This window comes from Phragmites australis, chromosome 18, assembly GCF_958298935.1.
Source record: "Phragmites australis chromosome 18, lpPhrAust1.1, whole genome shotgun sequence".
Lineage (NCBI taxonomy): Eukaryota > Viridiplantae > Streptophyta > Magnoliopsida > Poales > Poaceae > Phragmites > Phragmites australis.
In genome coordinates, this window is record NC_084938.1 from 15,436,924 (window position 1) to 15,453,713 (window position 16,790).

Consider the following 16,790-nt stretch of genomic DNA (forward strand, 5'->3'; position numbering starts at 1 on the left):
TGCAATGCAAATGCATGTCCACTGCCTTTACACCCAACAAGGTGTAAAGCTGCACCGTACCCCTCCTCGGGTAACGTACGGCGCGTACCGGTACAAGTCGCGGCCAGCAAACGGCGACATATTACTTCATATGAGGTGCAATGCAAATGAATGCATATAAAACTGTAAATACCACATCACCTCATAGCCTTCATCAACCACATACACCACAATAATAACAATCTTCATGGATATAAGAGCATAAGGCAACATAACCACATATAAACAAGTAATCGTGCCTCACCTCATCAAAACATCAATTAATCAGTTCATATTAAATGGATCATGGTTCTGAACATATAATTTAGGTGGAGGTAGAATGAATAGCAAGTTAAAGCTAGAAGCAAAGCAATCTCTACGTTTACTTGCCTTTTTTCGATACAACCGACAACCTTCAAACACGATCAGGAACACCACCACCTGATTATGAACCACACATCAGCAAAACATTCATACAAGCATGCACATACAATAGGAAACACGATCCTAACACCCCAAGCCGTCGCTCAAAAGAGAACCACAAAAACAGCATATACATCCTTCTACTGATAAAGCAGTAGGGCTTCACATTTTCATATCCTTTTTTCTGCAACTGATATCATAGCAAAAAAACATACTTCTGGAAACTACACAACACTGGCTAAATCTTTCGTGGAGAAACCATATTTTTATCAGGTCAATATGAGCCTCTAATCTGCTGTTGAAAACAGTATTGAAAACTGTCCTGAAAAGTCTGACAGAAACCTTCACATTTTTCCCGTAAATAATACACAAATCCAAAAATTCTAAAAAGTTCACAGAAGCTATAAAACTCCATTGTCTACCACTTTCTAGTTATAGCTTTTTGTATTTGAAGCAGCTAAGGTAGCCAAAACACGCTCTGAACATGACCGAACTTTCTGACGATGAAACAACAGCAGCAACGTTTAAGAGGCCATAACTGGAGTTCTACTCATCCTATGATAACGTTCTCTACGCCATTGGAAAGATTATGAAAAACTCTACACCTTTCTTCAGATAAAATCCTAAATATATTCCAATATGATGGCAAAAAAACTGGTTTGATCTACTACTGTCCAGATTCTTGACAGAGAAAATCAGTCAAGTTGAAACGATGATATATCTCAAACTACAGATGCTATGAGGGTAATCTTGGTGCCAAAAGAAAGCTATTGAACTCTCATACAACTTTGTCCATGGTGGGAAAATTTATTTCTGAAGCTAACATGCCCAAAAATGATGTTGAACAGGAACTGCACAAAACTGACGGTTTTCAGAACGAGGAGGAAACAGATTTCGACCAAACCTCAACCTAAGCCCCCTAAACTCGAGATCTAAACCACAAAAATCAACCCAAAAGGAGGGGATTAGGGTGGAGAATCCTCACCTAGGGCAACCACGAGCAACTTGACAAGAGCTCAGGATTTTCCTCTTTCTTCTCCTCCTCCTTCCCTTCTTCCCTTCTCCCTTTCTCCTCCTCCCTTGCTGCTGCACAGACCAGCAGCTCCACAATCCACAAGATGCAGATGAGAGGGGATGGGGAGGAGCTCAGCACAAGGAAAATAGGAGAGGAATTTCTACCTGGGTGAGAGGGGCACCGGCCCCCTTCTTCCTCCTCCTGATCTCCTCCCCCTTCTTTCTTCTTTTCCCCTCTCTTTCTCCTTCTACGTGCAGTATAGAAAAAGGTAGGGTGGCTGCTGCTGTGGGGAGGGAGAGAGCAGGACTCTAGGGTTAAGAAGAAAAGGATGGTCTCTATTTTTTTCTCTTTGAATCTCAAGCGTCCAATTCGCAGCTTCATGTTGCGAAGTCCGAAGATAACATGTGAGTAGTCAAACGGAAACGTTTCGACGAGCCCTACGCATCCGTGGTCTCCGATCGTCCATCCGAGTGACAGGTCAAAAGGTCAACCTTTTGCATCTTCTTTAAAATGTTCGATCAACACTTATTTATATGATTTTTGGGGCATTACATTCCCCCCCCCCCCCTCCTTCAAAAGAATTCGACCCCGAATTCTACCATTCCATAACAACAAAACTTAGACCATAAAGTAGAACTCACCAGCTTCGAAGAGCTCTGGATACTTCTTGCGCATTTTCTCCTCAAGTTCCCAAGTCGCTTCGTGTTCCGACTGATTAGTCCATAGGACCTTCACGTATTTGATCATCCTCCTCCTCATGACTCGTTCCGACGAGTCCAAAATACGCACTGGGCGACACTCCACAGTCAGATCCTGCTCCACTGTTATAGGCTCGAGATCAATCTTATGCTCTGGATCCCGCAGATACTTCCTCAACATGGATACATGGAAGACATTATGCACACCACTCATAGAATCCGGTAACTATAGGCGATAAGCCAAACTGCCAACTCGAGCTGTGATAGCAAAAGGCCCAATGTACCTCGGGCTAAGCTTCCCTGTAGTGCCAAACCGAACAACACCCTTTGTGGGTGATACTTTGAGGAGAACCTGGTCACCCACTGCAAACTCCAGCTCACGTCTCCTCACATCTGCATAACTCTTCTGTCGGCTCTGAGCGGCCAACATGTTCTGCTGTATCTCCCGCACTTTCTCGGCGGTTTGCTGAACAACCTCGGGACCAAGCAAAGCCCTCTCACCAGATGAATCCCAACGCTGGGGAGAAACACACTTCCTACCATACAAAGCCTCATATGGAGCCATCTCAATGCTAGCATGATAACTGTTATTATAGGCAAACTCCACTAAGGCAAGGTGATCCTCCCAACTGCCCTTCCAAGAAAGGACACAAGCGCGCAGCATATCCTCCAAAGTCTGAATAGTCCGCTCCGACTGCCCATCTGTCTGAGGATGGAAAGCAGTACTCAAAGAAAGCTTAGTGCCCATAGCACTCTGAAGACTTTGCCAAAACTTCGACACAAACTTGGCATCTCGATCCGACACAATCGACTTAGGCACACCATGCAATCTCACCACTTCCTTGATATACAAGGGAACCAAATCCTGAGCTGAACTCGTCGTCTTTAGAGGAATGAAATGCGCGGACTTAGTGAGCCTGTCCACCACAACCCATATGGCATCCCGCCCACGAGGCGATCGAGGTAAACCAACCACAAAGTCCATAGTGATATGCTTCCATTTCCACTCGGGAACCTCCAGAGACTGAAGCAACCCCGCAAGCCTCTTATGCTCGGCCTTTACTTGTTGACATACACCACAAGTTGCCACATACTTGGCAATATCCACTCTCATCCTCTTCCACCAAAAACTTTGCTTAAGATCTCTATACATTTTAGTCTCAACAGGATGAACTGTATATGGAGTCCGATGAGCCTCTCTCAAGATATCTGTCTTCACCTTTGACTTCTGGGGCACACAGAGACGTACCCTGAAATGGACAACACCCTGCTCATCAATACTGAACTCTCTAGGCCTGCCCTCTACTATCCTCTTACGAACCTCCTGTAGCAAACGATCATGCTGCTGAGCCTCCCGCACATGGTCAAGAATAGAGGATTGAATGAGCATCCGAGTCTCCTCACGAGCAGTCCCTGCCAAACAAAAGGATACGCCCATACGATCCAAGTCTGCAACCAAAGGCATAGCGGCCTTAGGAACGCTTGTCCTGCTAAGAGCATCAGCTACCACATTTGCTTTTCCCGGATGATAATGAATCATTAGATCATAGTCCTTAATCAACTCTAGCCATCTCCGCTGCCTCAAATTTAGCTCCTTCTGAGTAAAGATGTACTTGAGACTCTTATGATCAGTGAAGATATCACAGGACTCACCATAGAGATAATGTCTCCATATCTTCAATGAAAAAACCACTGCAGCCAACTCTAGGTCATGTGTGGGATAATTCCGTTCATGTTTCTTCAACTGCCTGGAGGCATAAGCAATTACCTTGCCATCCTGCATAAGCACACAACCAAGTCCAACACGAGAAGCATCTGTATACACTATGAAGCGCTTGCCACTCTCGGGCAAAACAAGAATAGGGGCATTAACTAACTGATCCTTCAGAGTCTGAAAACTGGCCTCACAATCATCATCCCATACAAAAGGAACACCCTTCTCAGTAAGTCTGGTCATCGGCTTAGCAATGATAGAGAAACCCTGCACAAAACGCCGATAATAACCAGCAAGCCCAAGAAAACTCCGAATTTCAGTCACATTAGTTGGTCTTTGCCATTCCACCACTGAAGCAACATTCTTCGGATCCACAGTAAAACCATGCTGATTAATCACATGGCCAAGAAAACTCACTTCAGAAAGCCAGAAAGCACATTTCTTCAACTTAGCATAAAACTTATTCTTCTGAAGAGCATCCAAAACAAGGGCGAGATGAACCTCATGCTCCTCCTCAGACTTAGAATAGACCAAGATATCATCAACGAACACCACAACAAAGATATCCAAGTACTCATGTAACATCCTGTTCATGGCTTCCATAAAAATAGCAGGGGCATTTGTTAGTCCAAAAGACATAACAACATACTCATAATGCCCATACCTCGTGTTAAAAGCAGTCTTCTCAATATCCTCCTCCTTAATCCTTATCTGGTGATACCCAGAGTTCAAATCAATCTTAGAAAACACCTTAGCACCTCTTAACTGATCGAAGAGAGCATCAATACGAGGCAAAGGATATTTATTCTTGATAGTCACCTGATTAAGGCCTCGATAATCCACACAAAGCCTCTTGGTGCCATCCTTCTTCTCCACAAACAAAACAGGAGCAGCCCAAGGCGACGTGCTCGGCCTGATCAACCCCTTAGCAAGGAGGTCATCCAACTGCTTCTTCAACTCCACCTGCTCCACTGGAGCCATCTTATACGGAGTCCTATAGATAGGTTGCGTACCAGGAACCAACTTAATCTAAAAAATAGGCTCTCTTCCAGGAGGCAAACCTGGAAGCTCATCAGGAAACACATCAGGATAGCGGCAAACCACACGAATATCCTCCACTCGCAAAGCAGCATCCTGACCATCCACCATAGCTAAGAGAATACCAGACTTTCGCGTCCAGCGGTCAGGGAACAACTAGCACAACAGCGATAGAGAGTACTTCATAGCACTCCATTGAAAAACCACCTCTCGACCAGACGGTGCCTGCAAAGAGACTGTCTTCCAGAAGAAAGAGATAACAGCTTGATACTGAGAAAGCCAATCCATGCCAAGAATAACATCTACAGGCTCCAAAGGAATCACCACGAGATTAGCAATAAAATCCTCATCCGCAAGGGAGATAACGCAACCAAGACAGATAGAAAAACTGGATATGGAACCTTTAGCAGAACTGACCACAACCGCCTGACTAATCCTCTGCACAGAAAGACCAACACGACCCACAAAGACCTCCGAAACGAACGAGAAGCTAGCGCCAGAGTCGAAAAGAGCATGTGCATCAAAAGAATCAACTGAAATGGTACCTGTCACCACATCTCCACGCTCTCTACCGTCTGAAGAGGGCATAGCATATGCCCCGGGAGCACCAGAAGAAGAAGCTCCGGCAGCATAGCCAAATGGAGTAGAACCCCATGGTGTAGGCGGTGCTGAAGAAGTAGCAGTCTGGGGCAGTCGAAATGCCCCAAGCTGAGGTGTCGAAGAAGCCATCAGTGTAGCAGGTGGCATCATTAGGTACTGCTGAGGGAACGGCGCAGGCAAGTACTACTGCGGTGTGGGTGAGGGCAGAGGCACCAAAGAAGGAGTAACGGCCATCATCTGATTAGTGCCACCAGAATTCGAAGAAGTCATTGGCTCCCATCGAAGCTTGCCGTTGGCATTCCTCCTGCAAACCACGTCCTTGTGGTCCTGACCACAGATAGAGCACTTGCCGGACCACCGGCACTCACTCCTACGGTGAGCATCTCCACAACGGAAACAAACCATCCCCATGCTGGGCTTAGGGACGGCACGGTACTGTGTAGTACTCCCCCCTGAAGTGCAAGAACGTCCCGAACTGCCACAGTAAGGCTGGTGACGCTGGAACTTGCCCTTCTTATGAATAGGACTACCAGAATGGCCCTTCCTGTCAATCTGACCCTGTGTCTGATCTCCACCAGACTTGCGTGCTTCCTCAGTGTACACCTCCTGCATCTCCACACCTAAGGCCTGCTCGACCATGGTGCGGAAGTCCACCACTAGAAAAGCACCCAAAGTGTGGCGGATTGAAGGCTTGAGGCCCTGGCGGAACTGCCTCGCCTTCTCTGCCTCATCATGAGCCACATGCGGAACAAAGCGAACAATCTGGTTGAAGCCCACCTCATACTCAGACACTGTCCTCCTACCCTGCACATAGCTATGCAGGTCTATCTTCATCTTGTCCAGAAAGGTCACTGGGTAGAACCTCCTCTCGAACTGCCTGACAAAATCAAGCCAAGTCAACGGTCCATGTGCAGCCGTGTGAGCTGACTGCACTCCCTTCCACCAGATCTGGGCCTCACCCTTCAGCAATTGAGTGCCATAGCGAATACGGTCCTGAGCCAGCACATCGAAGACCTCCATCTTGTCCTCCATGTAGGACAACCAATCACCGGCCTGAACTGGAGTGCCACTGCCATCAAAATGATCCAGCTTCATCCCAATCCACTGGATTAAAGAAACACCACTAGCAGGGCCTTCAGCAGCAATAGCATCCTGCTCCAGAATAGGAGCATCCTGATTCCTAGCCTCTCTCAACGTCCTCAGCTCATTCTGCATCGCCTGCATCGCCGCTAGCAGTTGTGCATTACAATCATTCGCTATGGCCTGAGCCTGACTCCGCCTCTTAGGTGGCATAGCTGCAGCCACACAACAAACAAACCACACGCATACATCAACTTCAAGTAGAACATAAACACAAGATAGAACAAGCATAGCAGAGTAAGCAAAAAATAAACAACCCTTCTACCCATCTTACATGTGCAAGTGTGTCAAATTAAGCCTTATTTCGCCTAGAATCTAAAGCCTAGGCTCTGGTACCAACTGTAACACCCCAGACACAGCGAAAGCCTGAAATGTTACTACAAACTACTCTACTTGACTTGCCAAAATTATAAAATTTTGGCAGCACCTCCTCTAAAACAAGATAAAGCGGAAGCAACAACATAGATATAGGGTGCTTAAATAAAACCACACACTAACACATAAGTATCCTAGCAAAACCAATGCATTAAGGCATTAAATTTTTGACCTCCAACAAAGCAAACTAAAACAAGTTTACCAACTCTTAGCATGAACAACTCGTGTAACCTCATGGCATCCTTGATCTCAGTTCCTTCCTGAATCTAGTCCTGGTCCTATCACCAACCACGTCCACCCTCAGGACACACATACATATGAATAAAACCAACAACCAATTCCAAGCACAAATTCTGAGCGTGTACATCTCCTGTGTACATCCTTTTTATCTTCATTAACTAATGAACAACTTGAACAAATTTTCAAAAGGAGATATAGCGCTACTCTCTACTCATATTAATAAAGCTTTGCAGAATGTCAGGAAGAGGAGGAGGAGAAGTGAAGGTTCTCAAAGATGCTATGAATGTGGAGATCTCAACCATATTCATCTCAGTTATCCTAAGCTTACAGATAAAACATCAAAGAATGAGAAGGAGAAAAAGAAGGGCCCTTTCAATGACAAGAAGAAGAGCTTTCTCAATCATAATGTTATGCATCAATTTCTTTTGGCACTTGAGCAAGTTAATTTGAGCGATGTTGATTCAGAGAGCAGTGAAGATGACACAACATCTAAGGGAAAGACGATATAGTTTGATGTGGTTGTGTCTCATAGCAAGCAACAAGGAAAGCTCCATAAAGGATGAACTTGACAGTGACAGTAACAATGTACTACCTACTTATGATGATTTATTATTCATCTTGTTACACTCTTAGAGAAACATAATAGAAAAAAAAGAAATATGATGCTTTGATTGGATCTTTTAAACTGAAATTGCAAGACTTAAAACTTTGATTCCTAATTATAAGGCTTGCAAATCATATGATTTAATTTATTCTAACCTTACTTATCTTAGAGAAGTCCATATTTCAACTCTTGATAAACTTAAAGATGAAACTGAGACAAATGAGAAACTTGTTATGTTGAATAGCAAACAAAATAAAAATACTAGTTGTTCAACTTCTGATTTTCCTTATTCAACTTCTTGTTCTAATTCTCAATTCTTAAATTGAAGGTGCATGATACTAATGTTAGAGTTTCTCAAATAGCTATTGACATGATTACCCATGAGGTTCTTTATGCTCTAATTGTTGTAATCAAAAGAAACTTATGAATGTTGCTTGTGACAAGTACTTTATAAGACCCCAAGCTCGAGATCTCATGTGCCTCCCGTATCAGTCCCTAGATCAAGTAGCTGATACGTACAGTATAACAGTTATAGTATCACAGTCAAACTTTATACATAAGTACTTAGCACATAATGTTTACAAACTATACAGTATATTACAAACCTGGACGAACGGCCAATAAAAACACAGCGGAAAGCAAAGACCCAAAGCCACAAGTAGCAAAGGTGTGAACGTGACTTCTAATACTACTCTTCATTCCCGCCTTCACCTTTGGCGAAATCGGCATCAGCTTCCTCATCTGAATGACAGCAAAAGTGAGTACGAAAGGTACTCAGCAAGCCATATACTACTTCAAGGTTTTGATAGATGTATAAAGGGGCAATTAAAGGATGAGGCCTTATGGTTTATTTTTAAGCGTAAAGTAGTTTATGCAGGTATTCAACTGTATCATCTATGATTGACTTTAAAACAATTTAAACAATCTAAAACCAGGTACCAAGTTATATCTGGGGTTTTTCGGTCCTAGGAGGGGCTACACCTCACTCTGCATTCCCTATCATCACATCTTGTGTACCTCTAGTATAACACAGATCCTGGCGGATTGAGATAGCAACTTCATCACACGGACATCTAGTCCACACACTCACTCATCAAGGCACATGCACCCAAAGTCTAGTCAAAACAGTTACTGTTGTTGGATGTCCATGACCGTGGACACGACTATTCGAATAGATTGTACACTGTACCCACGTGATATGCTCAGCCTCCAACAGTTGCAAGCGGAGGAGCAAATCAAACCGAGGCACTCCAATCATCTTCCCCCCCCCCCCCCAGGCATTTCTATGACATTTACCCCCAAGCGCTAGAGTCCATGTACTGAAGGTCAGTCCCCTTTTTAAGCCTAGGCTGGTACTAGCTACCTTCAAACAGAGGGACAAATGGCCACTTGACTGTTCGCTGCTCTCAGCCCCCTAGTATGATGCCAAACTCAGTCCGGTGAAGTAGAAGTCAAGTCATGCTCATTCAGGACACATGGTTACACGGGGTGGCTAAGTATGACGGCGCAATGACTCGATCCTTAAATGGCTAGGACAAGTATCTTCCGACAATGAATACCACAGAGGTAACTCAAGCCCCCAGGAGCATCCTCATCGAGAGTACTACTCCACGTGCCCCCGTCAAACAGTTTTCACCTATTTTTACACATCACCAACCATATCCCACATGACATCAATAATTTCACAACCATCATGGAATTCACAACCATCAAAGATGCATGGTATATGAGTTATCATTAATGACAATAGATCTTATCTTTGAGGACAGGTGTTTTTAAAGCGACGTCTCTGAGGAGACGTATTCAATCCTAAGCATGCTAGATATCAAAGTATGGTATGTCATTAATATATATAATAATAGGTAATGTTAGGGTGATATGTATTTTGGATGACAATATTTATGGCATGAGAGGTGTTTAATAGGATCAACTACTGCATGCGGTTTGTAAAAGCGTAATACATAGCACATGCGATATAAGTCCATTTTTAGTTGATCATGTAGATTAGTTGAAAACATAAGTTCAATATGATCAAGGAGATAGGATTTGCCTTCTCTGAGGTTCTCTTCAAAGTCTTGGTTGTAGTTAGGATCCTCCTCGCTCATGATGCTCCTGGCGCAGCACTCGCATAATTCTGATGGTCCTACAATTGCGACTATGATAAATAACTGTGACACTAGAGAAGAATCAAATAGCACCAAATAGAAAATCAAATGAGCCCTAATAGATATCACATTATGATGGATAGGTATATCTTTAATTTAGATGAATTTCGATGAAAGAATCACCGAAATTGAAGCCAGAATGGAGATGTTATGACTCATGTAAGGTTTCATCTAAAATTAAATCAAGAAATTGTGAAATTACACTATTCATAGCTGGGGCCCACTAAACAGTAGCCTGGACCCATATGAATAGGCTGGTTGGGCCGAAGTGGGCTTGGATGGGCTGGGTCCGGGCTTGGGCTGCATAGTGTTGGGCCACTCAGGTTTTAGGCTGGCTGATTCGCGGGTTGTGTAGCTGGGCCGACCCACTAGGGCACGACCTTTGGACGGCTGGGCTGGTCTAGCAAGTTGGTGGTGCTCGGGCCGAGCCGTGGCCCATGCGGGCAGGCCAAGCCATGCCCTGCGCCTGTTCCAAGCGAAAGCTTGGGTGCACTAGCGTGGAGCGGTGACAAAGGGGGAAAAGCCGTCGGCAGCAAGAGATTGTGTTGGAGGCGCACGGATGAGCTTGTCGGAGTTAGTTTCTGGCAGAGTTTCACGACGAGAAGCTAACGTCGGCTATCTACACATAATGAGGAACTCGGCTAGGGGCTCCTTGACGCCGGCCAGTAGTGGGAATGACACCAGACGGCAGCCAGAGTGAATGGCAGTGGCGCTAGCAAATTGGGTAGCACCTCCCCTATACTAGGAGGTGTCAAACTGCAAGGTAAAACCCCGAGGCTTCTCAGCACGATGGTGGGACCACATCACAGAGCACAAGCACACCGTCAGCGAGTATTTGCATGGCAGTGGAAACATGAGCACGACGGCACATGGCTACACGCTAAGAAGGAGCTCAGGGTCGGTGACACGCTACCTAGGCAAACACTTGAAGGGACTAGGAGGCTCACCGAGAGCAAGAACAATGACAGGCAGGTCAGCGGCACGTGGGTAGCGGATCAACGACGGTGAGCTATGGTGGCGAGCAATGGCGAGGCGGTAGTGTAGATTTGGGGAAATAGAGAGAGAGGGGCGGGGCGGCTCTATTTATAGAGGGAGGTAGAGCAGTGAGGCGGTGCGGCGCATGATGTCATACGGTGATTGGTGGCAGCGTGGCGGTGAGGTGGTGGGGCAACGCCCACCTCTTTTCCCATGGCATGGACGCTCTGCGCCATCCACGCGCATGCGTGGGCACATAAGTCACGCGGCGCAGAGGCATGGACGACGTGAGCAGGGGCAGAGAGAAAAGAGAGGGAGCGAGGGAGTAGAGGTCGTGCGGGGATATTTTCCCAAAGGGGAAAACCGCGACTGATGCGTCACGGTGGTGAGGTAGAGGATGGAGGAGAGAGCGTGGGTGGCCGAGCGGGAGATGGCTGACACGTGGACGGCCACGCTCGGGTGGGCACGCTGGCGGGCAGGCAAGCTAGCGGACGATCTGGGCCGGCAGCACAAGCGAGGGGGCCGGCAGCGCGAGCGACGGGGCCGAGCGCGCGGGAGGAAGGGAGAAAGGGGGCTGGGCTGTTGGGCTGAGCAAGAGAGAAGGGAGGGAAGATTGAGCCCGTGAGAGAAAATGGAAAAAGGAAATGAAGTTTGATTTTAAATTCAAATGAGGTATTTGAATTTGGCTTTGACTTGGGATTTAGGTTAATCCAAATAAGTATATTTGAATTGTGATTTGGTCTTGATCTTTATTTTCAGATGATGATTTGAATTCAAGGGATTTGAATCCAATTTGATTTGAGCTGAACGGAACTAACAATAGAAATGAATTTGAGAGACATTCAATTTCAATTCTCCACACACAAGGAACCATAAAAACCTTAAACCAATATATATATGAACCAATTCTATGCAGGGACTAATTTAGAAATAAACTTGGTGCAATTTGGAATACTTAGTCCATTTAACATAGCTGAATGTATACATATTGGTATACATACATTTATGTACATACACATATTTCCTTGACTTTAGTTAGTTTAATTAATCTAAAAAAAATTAATTGGGAGTGAAATTTACAATTAATTAAGATGTTTAAATATTCAGGATGTTACAAACTTACCCCACTTAACTAGAATCTCGATCTTGAGATTCGGAAAGCTCGTCGAAGAGGTTTGGAAACTCCTTCATTAGATCCTCTTCATGCTCCCATGTAGCTTCTGCTTCTATGTGATTACTCCAATATACTTGGTAGAACCTGACTACAGTCCTTATAGTTTGATGGGTTGCCACGTCCAAGATTCGATTGGGTATTTCCTCATTCTGAAGATCTTGCTACAAATCCATTACTTCTAAGGGAACTTGTTCCTCTGGAACCCTCAAATATTTCTTTAACTGCGATACATGGAAAAAATTGTGCACATCGGACATCTCTTTCAGAAGTGCCAATTTGTATGCCATTGCTCCATTCTTGTTGAGAATCTTGTATGATCCCACATAACTCGATGCCAGCTTTCCATGAACATGGAATCTCCTAGTGCCACTTATTGGGGACACCTTGAGGTAGACGTAGTTTCCAATTTAGATGGTCAAGACTCTCCTTTGGTTATCCACATAACCTTTCTGTCTACTTTGAATTGCTCTTAAATTCTCTCTGATTTTAGCAACTTGTTCTTCTGTGTCTCTTATTAACGCAGGTCCGAAGAGCATACGCTCTCCTACCTCTAACCATAGTAGAGGTGTCCTATATTTCCTTCCATACAATGCCTCAAAAGGTGACATCATCAAACTAAATTGGAATCTATTGTTGTAAGAGAAATCTGCAAATGATAGACTTTTCTTCCAGTCTTTTCCGTATGTTATCACGCAAGCTCTCAGAAGAACTTCCAATATCTGGTCTACTCTTTTCAGTTTGACCATCAGTCTGTGGGTGGTAAGAAGAAGTAACGTCCAATTTAGTGCCTAGGGAATAATGCAAACTCTTCCAGATCCTTGATGTAAACTGCGGTCCTTGGTCAGAGACAATCCTCCTAGGAACTCCGTGCAGCTTTAGAATGTTGTCAATATACAAGGCTGCCAACTTGTCCCCACTGTAGGTTGTCTTGACCGGTATGAAGTGAGCTACTTTAGTCAGACGATCCACTATAACCCATATGGAATCGTTACCCTTCTGAGTTTTTGGTAACCCGACTATGAAATCCATACCAATTTCATCCCACTTCCAAGTTAGGATCTGCAATAGTTGCAGCAATCCTGCTGGTCTTTAGTGCTCTGCCTTGACCCTTTGACAGGTATCACACCGAGCAATGAATCATGCAATGTCAACCTTCATTCCTGTCCGCCAGTATTTGGTCCTCAGATCCATGAACATTTTGGTACATCCAGGATGAATAGAATAAGGGGAGTTGTGGGCTTCATCCATGATCAACTCCCTTAGGTTTTCTCGATCCGGCACACATAGTTGTTCCTTGTACTATACAATTCCTTGCTGATCCACTCTGAACCTTGGTGTTTTATCTAAACTGAGATTCTTTTTTATTTCCAGAACCTCTTCATCATCTGACTAGGCTTTATGAATTTTATCTTCCAATGTTGGATGTAACACTAGGGTGTGAACTTGCCCTTGTGTTATGTGTAGATTCAAGTGTTGCATTTCTGAGAGGAGTTCTTGTCTTAACTCTGGTACTTGAAGATATGGTAGTAAACTTTCCTGCTCAGGACGTCAACCACAACATTGGCCTTGCCTAGGTGATAATGGATACTTAGATCGTAATCCTTTATCAACTATAACCATCTTCGTTGCCTCAAGTTCAATTCTGACTAAGTGAAAATATACTTCAAGCTCTTGTGATCTATATAGATTTCACAACTATTTCCAAGAAGATAGGGTCTCCATATCTTAAGTTCATGCACAACTACTGCTAATTCCAGGTCATGAGTTAGCTAATTCTCTTCATACGGCTTTAGTTGCCTGGAGGCATAAGCCACAACCTTACCCTCTTGCATCAATACAGAGCCTAAATCTTGGCGTGATGCATCACAATAGACCATGAAGTCCTTCTAGATATCTGGAAATTCAATATTGGGGCGATAGTCAATCTCTTCTTTGAGTTCTTGGAAACTCTTCTCGCAGGCTTCATCCCTTTCAAACTTGGCACTTTTTTAGAGAAGCTTGGTCATTGGCTTAGCCAACTTTGAAAATCCTTCAATAAACTTGCGGTAATAACCCGCCAGTCCAAGGAAGCTTCTGATCTCTGAGATATTGATTGGTTCAATCCACTCAACCACTGCCTCAACTTTCGAATGGTCCACCGATACTCATTCTGCCATGAGGACATGTCCAAGAAATGCCACTTTTTGAAGCCAAAACTCACACTTGCTAAATTTGGCGTAGAACTAGTGTGCTCTTAGCCTTTCCATAACCACCCTCAGATGTTGTTCGTGCTCTTCGGCACTCCTTGAGTAGATTAAAATATCATCAATAAACACTATCACAAAACGGTCTAGTTCTTCCATGAACACTTTATTTATTAGATTCATAAAGTATGCTAGGGCATTGATTAATCCAAATGTGTAACAGCCCCAATTCTCAAAACCAAGTATAGTTAAAAAAAATTCCAAAGAAAATAAAAGAGTTTTTGCAAAATTAAATAAAATCCCTAAGTTGTGTGTGTGTGTCTTTATACATGTTTATGCATATATGTGAATATGTGTGTTATGTGTATAAATACATATATACTTTGAGGGCTATTTTTCTTTCTCTAAAAATAATATTTTTAGATATATATGATTATAAATTTGATTGTTTGTTTGATTGCTTGAGTATATGAGCTAATATATTATATATATGTGGTATATACGCTCTATGTATATATATATATATATATATACATGTGTATGTACATGAGAGGAAATAGATAAAAGGAAAAACGAAAAGCTCTATGTGCTAAAAGGCTGAAGCCCACCTTTTCTCTTCCCTCTCTTCTCCCTGCTTTGGCCCGACCCAACCAAACCTGGTCCAATCGAGCCCACTGTGTCTCCTCTCCCTCTCTTCTCTCTTCTCCATCTCAACTCGCAGTAGCAGCGGCTCAGCCAGCCAGCCGCCGCCCGTTCGAGTTGGAGAGTGACCGCCCAACTGCCCAATGGGATCACCCAAGCATCTAGAAGCTAGAGCCCGTGCTAATTTTTCAAGAGCCGGAGCCAACAAGATGTGCATGTGAGTTCATCCGCCGGCCATATGGAAACTCAATCAAATTCGCGAGTATGCGTTAGAGATAAGCTGTGGATCAAAGGAGGAAAGAATCCAAGAGGTATGCATGAGCTTTTGCCCAAGAGATAGAGTCCCGAGCGCATTCGAGTCGCTAGAACCGAGTTCGGGTAGCCACCGCTACCCCTTTTCAAACCCGACTCGAATTGGAGATAAGAGAGCCATCCGCCTATATATATGTGCCCCTAGACCTCCCCTCAGATCATCCTGAGCTTTTTCCCTAGCTTTTCACTAAGAAATCAACTCCCAGAGCCCTTGCTGAATAGAGCCAAAGCTCCAAGCCACTGCCCGCTGTTGCTAGCTTCAACTGCGCTCCGCCGCCTACTACACGTAACCCAGCAGAGTTTGCAAGGTGCTAGAGTTCGAGTTCTGCCGCTCACCGGAGTAGAAGGAGGCTGGCGACACGATTCTAGTCGGTCTCCGACGAGTCGCCGCCGCCTAGGAAGCCACCGCCATCGTCATCTTCGCTCTGGAGAAGAAGAAGCAAGGTGAGCCGTCCGATCTATAGTCGATGGTCGAGATTAGATCTCTCCGTACCCTTTTGGTAGCCAATACAAGTTTGCCACGTGTATAACGTAAGTCTGGTCAGCACTGAAGCGACGTCATCACGCCACCTCACCCTGCCACGTCAGCAAATCCTCTGAGGTGTAATGCCACATCGGCCAAACATGCCTAGTCAGCATGCCCAGTCAAACCCAGTCAACGATGTTTTTTCTGTGATGATATCATAATTGGTATATATTGCGTAATAAATAGTTTTCAGTATAAAAATAATTCTAAAAATATAATCAATAGAAAATTAATTTCTGAAAATGTTTATAGGTTTATTTAATTCTGTTTAATGGTTTTAAATAGTTTTATAATTCAAATAAATGCTAGAAAATTTTAGAAAAATCCTAGAAAAATCATAGATGGCTTTGGAAAATTCCTAACAATATAAATTCATTTATAAACAATCTTTTCAGTCATATTCTAACCTTTAGAAAATCATAACTTGTAAACCGTAGCTACGTTTTAACCCGTTCTTTCGTCGAATTGTCCGAAATAGTGTAATCTTGTGATGATGATGTTTGTTGTATGATGTTTCATTCTTTTTGGATCTTGGTATTTATGTGTTGTTGTTTTTCTGCATATGTTGCGAGTAGACGCCAACATTTCGGAGGAACTAGAAGGTCTGCAGGATCAAAATTTTAAACACCCAACTGAGTTCAGTGAATACAAGTTATGTTCTTGATCATTTTATCCCAGTTTTACAAATGTTTTCTTTTATAAACATGCATGCTAATAAATTGTTGAGAATCCCAAGAGTTAGGCTTTACCCTATTTTTCCCTTATCATCCTTGTTGCCTTAGTATGATTTTGGGTTATGGATGGGTAGATGATGCTTAGCCTTGCTTTGAGATGGTAAACATGATTAATGCTTTACGAACTTGATAATGGTCCTATGCAACAATGATAAAATATGGTGGAATAACTTTTGTAGCAACATGGTATAGGGATTTGAGCATGTGGTATGAT

General features: G+C 43.8%; 1 long non-coding RNA gene across 2 annotated transcripts; it reads right to left on the reverse strand.

Annotated features, from left to right (window-relative positions):
• Positions 1-406: 406 nt before the first annotated feature.
• LOC133899289 (uncharacterized) lies at positions 407-1,797 on the reverse strand. Of its 2 annotated transcripts, none has more exons than XR_009906342.1 (3): positions 1,621-1,797; positions 1,427-1,527; positions 407-459 (listed from the first exon to the last, which is right to left on the reverse strand). It is a non-coding gene; the product is annotated as an uncharacterized LOC133899289 (long non-coding RNA). The 2 variants fall into 2 exon arrangements; XR_009906341.1 differs by having other exon boundaries at positions 1,427-1,543.
• Positions 1,798-16,790: the final 14,993 nt, after the last annotated feature.